Below are 13,078 nucleotides of genomic sequence, written 5' to 3' on the forward strand. Positions count from 1 at the left end.
TATTTTATTCATGACCCTTGTCTCCTGAGGGGAGGAGGGTGGGCACTCTAATTATATATATCTGCCAGGTAAGTATGAACAAACTTAATTGTATTTAACAATAACATTTTGTTCATGAAAATACCTGTCATATATATCTTACCTGAATCCACCTTCGGATGGTGGGTAGAGACAGAATAGGATTTTTAGGAAACTTAAATTAAGTAAAAGATTTACTTCTTGGTTCCTTACCTGATAGCAAAGTAGACTCTGTGATTACTGTCACTTAAGCCTGCTTCTGCTTTTATCAGAGTTGCCAGCCAGGTGTGGACCTGTAGTGCTGGTGCACTCTGGATGCTCTGTCAACGGGGACGGGACCTCAATGTGACAAGACCATCTAGCCAAACATATGGCAGTAACACAGCAACCGACCACCACCTGACCAACTAACCAAAAAACCCCTGACAGTTAAACTAAAGAATGGGAGATTTCCACAGAAGATCTCACCATCAACCAAAAACACAATAAAAAACTAACCTAAACTAAGCTAAGGGATAGGGAGAGAACTACCTTCAGCCCCCAAAACTGTGTCTGCCGAAATGTAAGGCCCCAAAGAACTACAGTTCTCGTAAATCATTCTCACATCCGGAGGTAATGTGAGGCGAATACGGAATTGCTCCTCCAAAAGGTGCTATCAAGGATATCTTTGATAGACATATTCCTTTGGAAGGCAAGAGAAGTAGCTACGGCTCTGACTTCGTGAGCTTTCACTTTAAAGAGGCTCAAATCAGTCTTCTGGCAAGATGAATGAGCCTCTTTAATGACGTCCCTCAAGAAGAAAGCCACAGCATTCTTCGACAACGGCAAATCTGGTCTCTTCACCGAGCACCAGAGATTACCTGAGGGACCTCTTATCTCTTTAGTTCTATTAACATAGAACTTGAGAGCCCTGACAGGGCACAGGGCTCTCTCTGGTTCTTGACCCACGAGACCCGACATACCTGATTTCAAAGCTCCTCGGCCAAGGATTAGACGGGTTCTCGTTTTTTTGCCAAGAAAGACGGGCTCAACGAGCAGACAGCGTTGTCCCCCTTGAAGCCCACTAGGCTACTGAACGCTTGGATTTCACTAACTCTCTTCGCCGTCGCCAGAGAAGCTAGGAAAAGCGCTTTCCTCGTCAAGTCCCTTAGATAAGCTTTCATGGAGAGGCTCAAAGGGACTTAGCATTAGATGTTTCAAAACCACATCGAGATTCCATGAGGGTGGTCTTGCCTGTGGAATCTTAGGAGGTTTCGAACGACCTTAAGAGATCGTGTAGATCCTTATTGTCGGAGAGGTCCAGTCCTCTGTGGCGAAAAACGGCAGACAACATACTCCTATAACCTTTAATTGTAGGAACTGCCAATTTCTGCACATTTCTTAAATAGAGTAAGAAATCTGCTATCTGGTTCACAGAGGTCGTGGAAGAGGAAATTCCTTCCTTTTTGCACCATGCCCTGAAGGAGGCCCATTTAGACTGGTAGACAGCTCTTGAAGAGGCCTCTTCGAGCATTAGCGATTGCTCTCGCAGCTGCCTTTGAAAAGCCTCTCGCTCTGGCCAACTTTTCGATAGTCTGAACGCAGTCAGAGTCAGAGCGGAGAGGTTTTGGTGATACCTTTTGAAGTGAGGCTGTCTGAGTAGATCTCTCCTCCAGGGCAACGTTCTTGGAAGTCCACAAGGAAAAGTCATGACCTCTGTAAAAGAACCACTCTCTTGCTGGCCACATCGGGGCAATCAGAGTCAACCTTGTCCCTTCTGAAGCTGCGAACTTCCTCATGACCTCCCACATGATCTTGAATGGGGGAAAAGGAAAGGTCGGTAAAGATCCAGGTCTGTCCAGTTCCAGAGCAACGCGTCCACCGCAATTGCCCCTGGATCCAGAACCGGGGAGCAATACAGAGAAAGCCTCTTCGTCCTCGACGTAGCGAACAGGTCGACTAGAGGACGTCCCCACAATCTCCATAATTGTTGACAGACTTCCTGGTGCAAGGTCCATTCTGTTGGCAGAATCTGATTTCGTCGACTGAGAAGGTCCGCCCTGACATTCTGAACCCCTGCCACGAATCTCGTCAGGATCTTGATGTGCCTTGCGTCTGCCCATAGCAGAACTTCCCTCGCAAGGAGAAAAAGGGATCTGGAGTGAGTTCCTCCCTGATTCTTTAGATATGCAAGGGCTGTGGTACTGTCTGAGTTGATTTGAACGACCTTGCCTGACAGTTTTGTCTTCGAAGAACTGCAGCGACAGGAATATCGCTGCCAGTTCCTTTACATTGATGTGCCAGGCTACCTGTTCCCCTCTCCAGGAGCCTGACTTCCTCCCCCCCTCCCCCCCTAGTGCTGCTCCCCAACCGGAAATGGAAGCGTCTGAGAACAACACTAGGTCGGGGCTCAGAAGATTTAGGGAGAAGCCCTCTCGCAACTTCTGAGGGTCGAGCCACCATCTTAAGTGGTCTTTTACTTTGTTTGTGAGATCCTTAGGATCGCATTCAGGTCCTCCTTCGACTTCCATTCTTCCGCAAGGAAAAATTGAAGAGGCCTGAGGTGCAGTCTTCCCAGCGAGACAAACTTTTCCAGCGAGGAAATGGTGCCCAGCAGACTCATCCACTCCCTCGCCGAACACGCTTCTCTCCCTAGGAAGGCTGCGACTTTCTCTAAACCCAGCCGCTGACGTTCCTGGGATGGAAACGCCCGAAAAGCCACTGAATCCATCTGAATCCCCAGATACACGATGGACTGTGTCGGGGTCAGATGCGACTTTTCGGAGTTGACAAAAGACCAGAGATTTTGCTAGGGCTAACGTCAACTGAAGGTCCTTCAGACATTTTCGTCTTGACGACGCTCTGATCAGCCAATCGTCGAGGTAGAGGGATATCCTGATCCCTGAAGAATGGAGCCACTTCGCTAAATTCCTCATTATCATTGTAAAAACCATCGGGGCCGTGCTGAGACCGAAACAAAGGGCTCTGAATTGCCAAACCCTGTTGTCTAAGACGAATCTCAGGTACTTCCTTGAAAGAGGGTGGACGGGGACATGAAAGTACGCGTCCTGCAGGTCCAGAGACACCATCCAGTCGCCAGGTCTCAAGGCTCCTAGCACCGACTGAGGCGTCTCCATTTTGAACTTGATCTTCTCCACAAAAAGATTGAGCCTGCTCACATCCAGGACTGGGCGCCAACCCGACGACTGCTTCGGTACCAGGAAAATCCTGTTGTAGAAGCCCGGTGACCCCAGGTCCAAGACTTGCTCCACCGCTCTTTTTTCGACCATCTGGTCTAAAAGATCGAAAAGGATACTTTTCTTCTCTCCCTGATAGACGGAGAGAGGTCTCTGGGAGTTCATGTTAAAGAGGATGAGGATGTAAAAAGGGTGATCTTGTACCCCTGTTCCTACGATCTTGAGAGTCCAAAGATCCGCCCCTCTCTGCCTCCATGCCTCCGCAAAGAACTTCAGCCTGGCCCCGACGACGGCGTCTGAAGGACAAGATCTTCAATTGGTGGATTTCGGTTTAAATGAAGCTCTTCCTCTCGAAAAACCTCTCCCTCGAGGAGCTGCTCTCGAGGGGGGTGCCCCGCGAAAGGGTTTGACTTTCTTCGGGGTTTACCGAATGAAGATGTGGAAGGAACTGCTGGCGTCTTGAAGACTGTACCAAGAGGTCCTGGGTCGCCTTCTCCTGCAAACTCGTTGCAAGATCCTTTACCATAGCCTGGGGGAAGAGATGGTCCGAAAGAGGCGCAAAGGAGCAATTCCGCTTTCTGAGCGGGAGAAAACCGACTTCGCGGTAAAATTACATAAAAGAGCTCTTTTCTTTAGGAAAGCGTTCCAAAAATGAGAAACTTGCTCTTCACCGAACCATCCCTGACGGCCTTGTCCATACAGACAACACGCTGGACAGACTCCCCCAGACTGAGAGAATGCAGGACTTCTAGACTGAAGGTCCAAAACTCCCAAGCACCAGTCTAAGAAATTAAAGACACTCAAAGTGCGCAGCAGTCCCTTCAATGTGGTGGTCCGTCTCCACAGGAGTCCAGGACACCTTAGCAGACGATAAGAGGGACCTCCTCTGAGCGTCCACTAAACTGGAGAAGTCCCCAAGAGCGGACGAAGGAACCTTTACTCCCACGTCCTCCTTGGTTTCATACCAAATTCCCTCCTTTCCCGGAGAGTCTAGAGGGAGGAAGGGCGAAAGTGGTCTTGCCCTGGTCCTTCCTTCGAGACATAAAATCTTGTAGCTTCTTGAAAGCCCTCTTGTCGAAAGCGACGTCTTCATTTAGACGAACTCAGGGGTCTTAACAGACTTAGAAGACGAAAGTTGAGAGGGAGGAGACCTAGGGGCTGCCAGCTGAAACTTATCCCCGAAGGATGAACGTAACAGCCGCACAAGAACCTTATAGTCCGAGACAGCTGAAGCTACAGGAGGTTCTTCTTCGACTGAACTCCCTAGACTACTAAGTTCCCCTTCCTCCCTAAGAGGAACTGGAGAACGTCCATGCCGGAGAGGGCGTACGTCCAGCAGTCTCAGGCCTGAACAAAGACTTCCGTTGATTGGAAGTCCCTGCTTCAGGGTACGGAAGCGCCCTTACGGACGATCCTTTGAAGGACGGAACATCCTGGCGAACGTAGCGCATCTTTGAAGCAACGGGAACTGTCTTACCAGACACGTCCCATACGAGAGGAAGCGCGAGCTTCCTGATGAGATCGCCAAAAGCGTCCTGCTGAGCGTCCCTCAAAAGCGTCCTGCCTCATCCGAAAAGCATCCTGCTTCGAACGGCGAGCATCCTGCCGAGCGTCCTCAAAAGCGTCCTGCCGAGAGCGCAAAGCGTCCTGCTTCGAACAGCGAGCGTCCTGCCAAGCGTCCTCAAAAGCGCCCTGCTGAGAGCGCAAAGCGTCCTGCTTCGAACGACGAGCGTCCTCCACAGCGTGAGCGAAAGATCTACTCGGAGAACGAGAACGGTGACGATCTGGAGGTGGAGAGAGAGAGACGAACGAGACGAAAGAGAATGAGACTGCTTCGTCCTCTTGACGGGCAGCCTAAACGTCCTTTCTCCGCTTAGGCTCGACTGCTCCTGGGCGAGGTCCTTTGAGCATGAGAGACGTAATCTGGTCCTGAAGGGACACAAGGATATCCTTCGTAGGTGACGAAGGAGCAGAAGAAGGGGCAGGACTGACCCTGCGAGAAGGCGAGGGGCGAGGGGACGCCTCCTTCCTTCTAGCAGGTACAGCTAACTGCATCTCAGGTGAACACGCCTGTGCGCGGAAACCAACGTCCTCGTCGGTTGAGACTCTACCTCTCTTCTGAGGAGGAAAAGCGTCATATCGTCTCTGACAAAGTGGAAGACCTCTGAACGAAAAGTGGCGACATAGACGGGAAGCGTCCTCAAAACGAAAAGTCCCTTTTCAACTGGACGCGAGTCTCTCCGAGTGCTCCACCCCTTGCGCGGGGAGGACGCTTCGGAGGACGAAAAGCAATCCTTCAGGACGCGCGCTCGTGCGCGCTCCTTGGCAGCCTGGGACTTAGCAACAAGGCCTGCCGAAGGGACGCCAGATCGGTGGGGAGCCCCCGTAACCCTCTTGCGGCTTTCGACATACCCACTCCCTGAGTCCTGGGAGTCCGATAGAGGTCTAGGCCTAGAGGCATTATGGGGCCGATCTGACGGCCCCTCCACAACACTAGGGGCACTATCACAAACTTTCACAGGGCCAGTTTCTAAGGCCAACACTTTCGATTCAAGAGCGCGAATACACTCAAGAATCAGAGAAAGGGTGTTACCTTCTCCATACACAGCACTAGGGCCCGAAGGCAACAAAACAGGATTAGGTTGAACAAAATCTACCGGTGTTAGAGGAGGAGAAATGTTACATTCCTTACCTTTTGTAGAACTGCTCTTGGAGGAAGCCCTCCTGACTCTATCGCGCTCCAATTTACGTCGATAGGTCTCATACATCTTCCATCCATCATCGGTCAAATCCTTGCATTCATTGCACCGATCATCAACCAAGCAAACATGCCCCCTGCATTCCATACAAACTGTGTGAGGATCAACTGAAGGTTTAAGAAGCCTCACCTTACATTCACTCCTCACACACACTCTGAAACTCCCTGTACTTGATCCCGACATCATGTACACAGAAAAGCCAATCCAAATTCAAAAAACAGTCCACTATTACGCGTGCCAATCCAACAATCCAGAGTCGATAACCAAAAGTCAATCCAGATACTTAGAAGCGAGATAATCCAAAAATCCTAGACGGAGGTACTGCAAACAGTTGTTTCCAGCACCGGCGACAGAAAAAATATGAATAGAAAATGGGAATGGTTCCTGATATCCGCCTCCCAGCGGCGGGAATGGTACTACCACCTGGCCGCCCACTACGTGTGCCGCGAGTTTTGAAATTCTGTCGGACGTCAGAAAATACAGCTATATATATATCTGACAGGTAAGTTTCATGAACAAAATAATATTTTCTTCAATTTGTAGGTATCAGTGCTGCCAGTGAATCTAATAATGCTACTGCAAATACCTTGTCAAGCAAGAACCTTCTGTCTGAAAAACTCTATCTAGAAAGCATGTATATGCGATATGAAAAGGTTGTACAGACTCCTCTTTATCTATTATATGCAAGGAATTATGAACAAGAAAAGGAACTCTGGGCAAGTCCTCTAGGCTCACAAGGTATGGGAGGACACTGGATTGCAAGGAACCTTGAAAATCAAGAGTCAACCCTTCTTAGGCAATTATCAGCTTATTCCAAGAAGCCTTTAGAGATTTCTTTTTCTTCTTACTATGTGTGGAAGAAGCCACCAAAGAAGAGGAGGACGAGCTCAGTGATGAGGAGTAGGAGGAAAATGATATGCACCTATGCTCCTTCGAATTACTCCTACTACATGTCTTGTGTTCTCATCCTTCGGCAGAAGACAAGGCGAAGTAGGGAGTAAAGTCGTAGAAACATGCACAAATTAAATGACCATTTGCAGCTCAAGCTCAGGAATGCTCCTACATAAAGGGAACGGTTTGTAACGTCACTGAAACAAACTTTGTCTTACAGAGATGTTGTATAACTACTGTATCTATATGTCAATGGGCAATTAACACAAAATCTGCTATCTTCATGTAATAGCCATTCTGTGCAGAAAATTCCAGCTCATAGTATGCTGAAATCAGTTGTTTATGGATGTTGGGAAGTGAACACACGGGAAACTACAAAAAACCATCTAACACTGTAGTATATGAAATAGTTTCCTCTTCTTCATCAGTGTTAAGATTAGAATTTTTAACTAGCTTAACTTGCAATGGTGTTTCTGGAGTAGGATATGCAATACCAAGCCAGGAACTAGGTAACTGACCCAACAAGGAGTGAGTTCCTATGAAGGGTCCCAAACAATGTTAGTAAGTATACCATTAGGTAGGCATGTTAAGATAGTTTGATGTAAGCAATTCCATACTTCTATGGCCAACCTATACTAACTCTAGGAAGGGTGAAACAATTTAGTCTAGACGAGATCAAACTAAAATTTAAATTATCTCAACCTCCTACACTGATCTTCGGCATGCATGCTATGATTGCTTCAAAGGAATTGCTTACATTAGACAGTAAAATAACATGCTTACCTAATAGTACCACCTGCTGTTTACTCATATTGCTTGGCAACCACTCATGAATACCTATACTCTGTTTTTTTTCATCTGTCCATCCGCCTGTAGTGTTTTCGTATGGTAACACTGCGTCCCGGGCTTTAGATAGTTACGCTATTGGTAAGTTTTAGGTAAATAAAAGGATATCTGGGTGTACATTTGCAACTGAAAAGTGTTTTAATAATTTTCTGTATGCGAATTACACCGTTAATATTCGAAATAGGATATTATTATAATCGTTGAATGTAACTATCTAAAGCCCGGGACGCAGTGTTACCATACAAAAACACTACAGGCGGATGGACAGATGAAAAAAAACAGAGTATAGTACCACTCCTTGTAATGAAAAGGCAGTCCTCAGGTTAAGGCATTCCGACTTTACTGTACTTGGCTCATGGAGCAATTACATTGATTTGACGGCGCTATAAGCACCATTTACCTATTCCCATTATTAGGTATTAGCCTAGGTACGATGTTTTGGTTTACTGTGCTTTTCAGGTTACGGCACACCCCATAACCTGGGGACTACCCATAACCTGTTATCTAGTATGGCTGCTATGACTAAGTAGGCCAACTTACCACAACAGTTGTTCAAAAAAATTTCAACAGGTAATTTTACTCAAGGAAGCGAAGCTAACCTAGCCCACCTCTTTTGACTTCAATTCCCAATTCACAGCAAGCTGCATAAGTAGGCCGATGCTACTTCGGCTATTTCTTATGCTACTTCCAAACTTGCCCTATGGTCTACCTAGTAAAGAAAATATACCTAGCTACCTAGGCTAGGGTAAATTACCGAATGGCCGGACTCTGCCATAGCGCGACCACCTTCCTGAAAAAGGACTTTAACACATCCCATAACCCGGGATAGACATTAAGTCAAGAGCCAGTGTCTGTCAAAGCAACACCACAAGACCTCTACTTTCCTCTCGAAGTAGGTTTTTTCTCCCAAGTCACAAATTGGGTAAGGCCATAGCAATTGGGAAGATGGTCGCGCTATGGTAAAGGCTGGCCATTCGGTACTTTACCCTAGTAGCTAGTAGCCTATACAGTACCTAGTAAATACCTAATAGGCTAGTAGCTAAGTAGCTAGTACTATGCTATAGTAGTAAGTTCCTCGCTGGACGAGTGGTTTTCGCACTCAGCTGCCAATCTGGTGGTTCGAAGTTTGAATCCCGGCTCGGCCAATGCGGAATCAGAGGAATTTATTTCTGGATCCCACAATAAGCTGTAGGTCCCGTTGCTAGGTGACCAATTGGTTCCTAGCCACGTAAAAATATCTATACTCTGTTTTTTTTCATCTGTCCATCCGCCTGTGGTGTTTTTGTATGGTAACACTGCGTCCCAGGCTTTAAATAGTTACGCTACGTGTAAGTTTTAGGTAAATAAAAGGATATCTGGGTGTACATTTGCAACTGAAAAGTGTTTTAATAATTTACTGTATGCAAATTACACCATTAATATTTGAAATAGGTTATTGTTATTATTGTTGAATGTAAGCTCCCTTTTCGGGGTGGCGAATGGAACAGCCAGACGCAGTGGCGGGAAAACTGCTTCTCTCGCTGTTCACTACGGCAAGATGTCAACGTATTACAGTGGTCCCCCCGTATTCGCGGGGGATGCGTACCAGACCACCCCGTGAATAGTTAGAACCCGCGAATGTTTGGAACCCCTATAAAAATGCTAAAAACAGCCTATTTTGTTAGTTAAAACTCAAGAAAAACCCACTAAAAATTTTTCTACATGGTTTTTTTAATAGTTTTATCACAAAAATTGCATTTTATGATGAAATTCATCAAAAAAATCAGGAATTTGTGGATATTTATCATGGAAAAATACCGCGAATGCGCGAATTTTCCGTGAATAATGCAGGGAAACGTTCCCGAGAGAAATCCGCGAATGTGTGAGTCCGCGAATCTGGAGAACGCGAATACGGGGGGTCCACTGTACTTCATTATACGTAAGTATATCAGTATGTACTGTTAATTTTTATAAAGTGTGTTTCAGCCAGATACTATATGACGTAACTTGGTTTAGCATCTGTTTGATGGAATTTGCGTCTGGCTGTTCCATTCGCCACCCCGAAAAGGCAGCTTACATTCAACAATAATAACAATATCCTATTTCGAATATTAACAGTGTAATTCGCATACAGTAAATTATTAAAACACTTTTCAGTAGCAAATGTACAACCAGATATCCTTTAATTACCTAAAACTTACACATAGCGTAACTATTTAAAGCCGGGACGCAGAGTTACCATACAAAAACACCACAGGCGGATGGACAGATGAAAAAAAACAGAGTATGGGAAGACCCAGCGTCAACGAAAGTCAAGTAACATCCTTGCTCAGGTCGCTGAGACCCCGCCCAACACGAATCAGCAACCGTTAACCAACGTAGACTATTTGGGGACACACACACACACACACACACACACACACACTCACTCACTCAAATTTAAATCATACACATTTATGTACAAACAGAAATTATCTCTTGTACCTTTATGCATGCTATAAAATATATACATATATTTGTATTCCTGTATTTAGATTTCTATATTCATTTTCATTCCTGTATGTAATTTTGTCATTTTTATCTAAAACCAACATGTAACATATTAAATTTTAAACATACATTTAAGGAAACTCTAGCACATGGCATTGTATTTTGAATATTTATTTAATCACTGTTTAAACTTTCACTCTTATTGTCATACTACATATGTCCTTATGTTCTTTGTATCCAAAACAATGCCCTTAAGCTGTTAATCCCTAGACAACCAGTACCCATACCTCAAGGTCATACCTCCCACACGATGAAATAAATAAGCTGAAAGGTCAGATTGTAAGTCAGTAGTCGCTTGATAATGCCATAAGGCGAAACAGCTGTCGTGACAAAATTCAATAAATAAAAGAAGGAAGTCTGCGTATTTTTCACCAGAAATTGACGATCGAGAATCGGAAAAAACTTCGTCGGTATGAAGATACCTGCAAGAAACTTATTGATGCCCACTAAAGCAATTAACTTTTAACGAAAATATATATATTTTATATAATCTATATATATATATATATATATATATATATATATATATATATATATATATATATACATATATAATCTAATATAATTACATATAATAATATATATAATATTATATAATATATATATATAGATATATATACATATATATATATATATATATATATATATATATATATATATATATATATATATATATATATATATATAATATATATAAATTTCTAATTTTGAATATTGTGCATTTTTGTGATAATGCCGATGCATCAAATAATAAATGGGATAAAGGATTGAAAGTAAGAAGCTTGATTTTGAAGCTTTAGAAATCATTGACTCAAAATGCAAAATTTTAGGAATGCATTAGTGTTGATGAAATCATGGGCATAACTAACTGAAACAATTTATCCAGGTGAAACCTATAAGGTTTGGATATAAACTTTTGGCGCTTTGTGGGACCTTGGGTTACTGTTCTAATTTTGATCTTTACCGAGGTAAGAATCCCCAACAAGAACAGAATGATGCTTTAGCAGTGGGTTCAAAAGTTGTTTTGAAAATTCTTGATACTGTAGCTGATCCAGAAACTCATACTGTCTTTTTTTTGACAATGATACTGAATATGAATTATAGTCCATCCTATGAAGTACTAGGTTTCAAGCATTGTGAAATCGTTTGAAGAACTGAACATTGAAATCAGCTCATGGGATGAAAAAAAGAATCAAGAGGCTCACATGACTACAGGTTTGACACCAGTGAAGATGTAGTACTGATGGTAAAATGGCAAGATAATAAATGTGAACGTTGGAACTAATTACGACACTAGAATGCCTTGCAAAGGTACAGCGTTGGGTGAAGTCATCAAAGTCAAAAGGAAGCGCTCTTCAACCAAATCCAATTTTCAACTAGGTATAACAAATGCATGGGTATTGTAGGATACCATGATTGGTTGATAGGGAAATATTCTGTTTCTATTCGAAGCATTGGTGCACCAAGGACATGGTAACATACAGCTGAGTTTATTAGATTTCAAAAGGGCAATTTCTATAGCTCACTTGAAGTTGGCTTGCACGGAGGGCTTAGTAGGATGACCTTGTGGTACTTTACACTCATATACAAGTTTTACTGATGTTCGGTATGATGGTAAAGACCATTTTATTGAAAAACGCAACAGTCAACAATGGTGTTTGAGCAAAACATATACAGCAGATCTAAGGACCTCTTGCCCTAAATGTAATGTGACTCTTTGTATTGAATGTCTCAGCTCTTATCATAAAAGAAAATAAGTTCATAAGGTATTGCAACAAAAAAAGAAGTAAATTTGGCTTAGTATAAAATTAAATTTTTTCAGCTAGAATATACTATAAATGAGAATTCAAAACATTCAACTAGCTAGTAGATTGATAGCTAATAGGTAGGTATGTACCTACTTGTTTATCTTTACTTACAAAGAAGATACGTACTTTATTTAGGAAATATATACACCTAACACCCATTGTCCTCAATTGAGGACAGCTTGAAAACGTGATTTTATACCCCTTTATCCCAGCGTCCTCATTTGAGGACAGCTTATTGTAAGCTTACCATTAGAAATAGATTTTTTCTTTCTACTTTATACTATGTATTCTTAACCCTTAAATATATATTTTGCAAAAAATTCCAAAATTTCATAAAATACAAAAGTTGGGATTTAATGGGTTAAAGAAAAACATAATGAAATAAGAAAAGACCTAAAATCAGATTTGGGAAAAAAAGGAGGAAAAATATTGCTAACTGTCAGTTAGCAATATTGGCTATGTATATACTACCTAATGTCAATCAATCAGACACGAAAAATAACATTCTACTAATTAGGTAGCTAGGTAGGTAGACCTAACTTGAACTGCAATGTCATCGTTAGTCTATTACCTACCTAGATACTACTAGCTAAGATAGCTAGGTAACAATGATAAACTTGTGATTACCTAAGTTTTGTAACATTCAGATATCCTACTAGCCAGCCTGTGTACCTACCTATGCAATGCGTTAACAATTGCTTCCAAATAATAATGATACTCAAGATGTGCGAAAGAATAGTACTCTAATTTACCTGAACTACACCGTTAGCGCTAGATAACAATGTTTAACTGTTCAGCTACTAGTAGTAGTAGTAGTTATGGGTCGAGGCAATGCCTTTGCAACGGCGCCTCTTAATCGTGATATTTTTTTTATTTGTTGAGCTCTCTCCTTTTTTTCTCTCTTTTTTTCCACATCAAGTATATGGTTTCTTTTCTTATTTCGTTGTTACCTGTAAATAGAAATTTTCCAACTATGTCACTTTCCTTCTCTTCATAGGGTTGCTGTAGACCTATTGCTTTAACACGTTCTTCTTAATAAGTACAGCAATAT

The 13,078-nt window shown here is 43.0% G+C and overlaps 1 protein-coding gene across 3 annotated transcripts in view; it reads right to left on the reverse strand.

Annotated features, from left to right (window-relative positions):
• Positions 1-12,841, reverse strand: part of LOC135219438 (uncharacterized) — a 208,948-nt gene extending 196,107 nt beyond the window's left edge. For 2 of the 3 annotated variants that reach the window (XM_064256214.1, XM_064256216.1), the window contains exon 1: positions 12,780-12,841. The gene's annotated coding sequence lies outside the window, so the exon portion shown is untranslated. Of the gene's footprint in view, positions 1-12,703 lie in introns of all 3 variants that reach the window. The other variant, XM_064256215.1, reaches the window with a different exon arrangement.
• Positions 12,842-13,078: the final 237 nt, after the last annotated feature.

This window comes from Macrobrachium nipponense, chromosome 1 (assembly GCF_015104395.2).
Source record: "Macrobrachium nipponense isolate FS-2020 chromosome 1, ASM1510439v2, whole genome shotgun sequence".
Lineage (NCBI taxonomy): Eukaryota > Metazoa > Arthropoda > Malacostraca > Decapoda > Palaemonidae > Macrobrachium > Macrobrachium nipponense.